Below are 4,571 nucleotides of genomic sequence, written 5' to 3' on the forward strand. Positions count from 1 at the left end.
TAGCTACTAAAATGTAATAAGAAACCTGACGTAAATTCCAAACTATATATCACTTCAGTAAGAAACAATGTAATTTAAAATATACACGAGAATTATAGTCTGTCCCACCAAGCTACTGTCACCACTTTTTGCAACATATCTCAAAATATATAAATACCTTGGCCTTCAACCTAGGTCCGAGAGATAGATCATTTTTTTTCCAAACTCCCTGCATTTATCCGAACCCCTGAGTTCAACCGCTGTATTGACACGGCGGCAAATTCAAAGTCTACGGGGATTTAACATGGTAAACTCGTCCATTAGCGTCAAGATCACGGGGCAGGAAACCAGTTTATCGAGGGAGTAGTCGTTCTTTCCAAATTAAAATTACAAAAAATCCTAAAAATTCAACGAAAGCAATTCAGTGTGTTTTGGTAAAAAATATAAGTATCGTTTTGCATTCAAATATATTTGACGAGTTTTCTAATAAACTGAGAGAAAATAATCCGAATTCAATGCAGTACAAGTTGTGGATAACGCACTGCTCTAGAAAGGGGATGTTGACATGATGTGTAATTTACAGCTTCCTTCGATGAAAACGTAAGTTGTTTTTTTTTTTACTTCTGAAAGTACACCCACAAAAGAAGTGTTTTCAAGTGCTAATGATTTGTCAAAATCAAGCATTATTCGGCGAAAGCGCCCAATGCATATCTGCACAGTAGGCCTAGTGGGGGAAAACGAAAACTTTCAGTAGATCTATAATGGTAATGACTTTTTTTGTAAGAAGCTTAAGATTTTTAATATTTTATATGATAGGTCTACTTTTCTTTCAGTCACAGGGAACATATCTAAAACGCAACAGTTGGTCCACAGAATTCATTGTAAACAATCCTTTCACCTGATGAATAAAATGTCAAATTTCCCCCTTTTAGTTACAGAAAATTTTCGATTAAATATACATTAAGTTGAGGATAAAGTAAGCATGCTGCATTTTATTATAAAATAAATGAACTTAGATTAGCTCTCAGAATGCAAATTATTACGTTAATCCTAAACTTTCCAGGGGAGGGGGCATGCCCCAAATACTCCCATTTTGAAATATTCACACTTCCAGTACTAACTTTGCAGTTACATTTCATCCCAGGCCCTTCATGTGAAAGGCAGTGTGATTTTTTTTTGGTTGTTCCTCAGTCCCCCCTCTTTTTCACTAACAATTTTTTGTTAAGTTGGAATTCATAATATGGTAATGCTGCAAGTTTCCCTGGTATACAACCCTTGAGATTTCTTTTTTTTTCTTTCACCAGTATTGTAAAAAAAAATCTTTATTATTTTTTTTTTTTGGGGGGGGGGGGTATTTCTTTAAAGTTCATAATTTGAAATTCATTGACTTACATCTACCCCATAGTTAACCCATTTTGTTCAAACAATAAAGAAAGAGAGCATACAGGACAATCCCCTGCTGTGAGATATATTACAATTTTCAAAGTTCAAGGAAGAGTTACATTTATAAAAAAAAAAAGTTGTTAGTAATGTCAATGGCAAACTTAAATTTTCACTACCTCATGATGCTTCCATATCAATATTACTAATCATGGCTTTGCTGTTCTTTAACAGAAGAATTTTAAAGACCCCCCCCCCATGTATTCCTATGTAAAACGCTCATCGCTCATTGTGGCCCAGGGTTAGAAACTCCCTAAAATTACAACTCGCAAATAATTGCGAGTACCAACAAAGTGAACTCGCAATTTTATAAGACTACTCGCAATTTTCATATAAAGTTAAATTTATATAAATTAAATACATGTAACTTAAGGAAAAAGTAACTACTGTACAATACACAAAATACAACTACAGTGTGACTTTTATTTAAATCACTGATTTAAATCAAAAGTATTGTGTTCTGTCATATTATATAATTTTGCTACAGTTTCAATGCAAAAAAAAAAAAAATCATCTCGCAAGTTTTTGTGAGTTACCTAATTTTCAACTCGCAATTTGGGAATTCTAACTCGTGTTTTGCGAGTTGTATATAGTGAATTTCGAACCCTGGTGGCCCCACCCTACCCATCCTAAAATTGAACAAATTTGAATCTACACTACCTGAGGATGCTTCTATAATAACATGACTAATCATGGCTTTGCTGTTCTTGAACAGAAGATTTTTTTCAAGATGATTCCTATATATTCTTATGTGAAACTTTGACCCTCTGTTGTGTCCCCACCCCCCTAATTTGAACAAACTTGAATCTACACTACCTGAGGATAACTTGATTCTACATTACCCAAGGTTGCTTCTGAATTAATATGACTAATAGTGGCAAAGCTGTTCTCGAGAAGAAGATTTTTAAAGACATTTCCCATATATTCCTACATAAAACTTCACCCCCCTCTTGTGCCCTACCCCCCCCCCCCCCACCCCGGGGTTATGATATGAATAAACTTGATTGTACATGTAATGTAATTTGTAATGAAGCTTTTACATAATTTTCATCTTTTCTTGCCTAGCTAGTGGTTCTTGAGAAGATTTTTAAAGATGCCACTAAATTTTCATGAACTCTTCATTATCTCTCCTTGAAAGAAGGCATGGCACTTCCTGTGAACAAACTTAAATCCCCTTCACCCAAGGATGCTTTGTCACATTTGCAGGTTTGTTTTAAATTGGCCCAGCGGTTCTTGAGAAGAAGTCGAAAAAGTTTATAGATGGCAGACGCCGGACACCCTTTGATCAGAAAAGCTCACTTGAGCCTTCGGCTCTTTTTTTTCTTTCCACATACCTTCATAATTGAAAATAAAAAATACTAATCAATAAGTCATTCAATTAAATAAAAGAAGCAAATGTGTAAAAGATGATATTGACAATACAATTTTTGTGAAATATAACATCATGAACTTAAGAATTAAGAAATGTCTTTTCTCAGAGTGGGGGATTATCTTCGCCTTGTACGCATCCATTCTTTATGTCCAAAAGAAAAATTTAGCAAAACATTCATTTGTAAAATTAAAGTTATGTACAGTATTCTAGCATACATGTTCTAAATAAAAGGCCAGAAAACTGATATCATGCATATTGTATACAGTGTATGAGCACATTGTAATAAAGAAGTAAAGTATACTTGATTATGCCTTTATATTTATTTATACATAATTTTTTTTTTTTTGAAGGTTAAAAAAATTGGAGTACATTGTTATGATGACCAGACTCGAAGGCATTCATGTAATTGGGTGAATCACAGAGTCTCAGGAATCTTCTGGACTAGTAAGTTATACATGTACATGTATATATAAAATATTAAAATGTCTTTACTCTGTCTGAATTGCATACTTCAGGCTGGAATCTGAAAATAAAAATTGTAGTTTCCATATGTATATAATTTATACTACATGTATCTTGGTACATGTAGAATTGAAATTCATTCTTTAATTTCACTTCAATTACTTAACCATAAATTTTCATTCTCAAGAATTTTAATAACATTTAAGATGTGTTTTATTATCTATTTCAGACCAAAAGTGATGGCTGAAACAAATATTAACTGGTAGTCTACTTACTGATCTGGACACTGGATAAGGCAGAAACCATTTTCAACAGAACTGTTAAGAGTGTAAATAAAAAAAAAAGATACCCACTCTCCATCTCATTCATAGCTTCATTCTTGGCTTCATTGTGTTGAATATGAGTCAAGACTTTTCTATTGCACCAAGGCTGAAGGGACTTTCAAACCATAAACAACATCACCACAGAGCAGTTGACTTTCATTTCTTCTTCTGAATTTGTATGTTATACCCTTAATTATTACAGTGTGAATTTACTTTGCACAGAAGAAGATGTAAATTAGCATAACTTCAACAAGTATTTACTTTGTCAGTTTTAGACACATAACTCAATTATTTCGTATTTTAAAAAAAAGTAATTGGCAGCATTTACTGTGGAATCATCATTGTTCTTGGGGGAGGATAGGTGGGTCAAACATATCCACTAATTTATATTCCCACAAATACTTATTTTTTCAACTTGTCAATTCATTGAATCTTTTAAAGTTAACCTTATGAATTATGTCTGCACAAACCAGTTGAATTAAATGCCTGCCCACTAACAGCTGATTAATCCCCCCCACCCCACCCCAATAAAATGATTCCACAGTTTTTCAATTTTCAAAAACTATAGAAGGCCATATACATGTATCTGCAGGTACTTTGGGTGGTTTAATCATCTTTGCTTGTGCTGGTCTGTCTGATGTCTTCATCAGCTAGCTATTCTGTATCCTACAATTAAATTCTTGTTTCCAAATAAAACAGCTGTAAAATGCTTTGTATTATTTATGCTTATTTAATTTTGTCTATAGTTTTTAAATATTTTTTTTTCTTAATGTTTGGAAAAAATAATATGAGAGGGATTCGACAAGAATTTATATTTCCTGCAAATATACATTTTTTTTAAAAAAAGTGTGTGTTATATATCAGGGACCTATATACTTTAATAGTTAGTAGAGATCCCTGGTTATATTTTAAAAGTTCATATTCATGCAAAATCTACAGACATAATAAAAAAAAATATAAAATGTATTCCATGAGTACATGTTTGAGTGTGTCCT

At 32.8% G+C, this 4,571-nt stretch overlaps 1 long non-coding RNA gene across 2 annotated transcripts; it reads left to right on the forward strand.

The window, feature by feature from the left end:
- The first annotated feature begins 526 nt into the window (after positions 1-526).
- LOC133176027 (uncharacterized) lies at positions 527-3,524 on the forward strand. 2 transcript variants are annotated; one of them, XR_009719372.1, is made up of 3 exons: positions 527-579; positions 3,142-3,235; positions 3,483-3,524. It is a non-coding gene; the product is annotated as an uncharacterized LOC133176027 (long non-coding RNA). The 2 variants fall into 2 exon arrangements; XR_009719373.1 differs by lacking the exon at positions 527-579 and adding an exon at positions 2,495-2,625.
- Positions 3,525-4,571: the final 1,047 nt, after the last annotated feature.

This window comes from Saccostrea echinata, unplaced genomic scaffold (assembly GCF_033153115.1).
Source record: "Saccostrea echinata isolate AGI-Se365-2 ecotype Australia unplaced genomic scaffold, CSIRO_AGI_Sech_v1 ptg000065l, whole genome shotgun sequence".
NCBI lineage: Eukaryota > Metazoa > Mollusca > Bivalvia > Ostreida > Ostreidae > Saccostrea > Saccostrea echinata.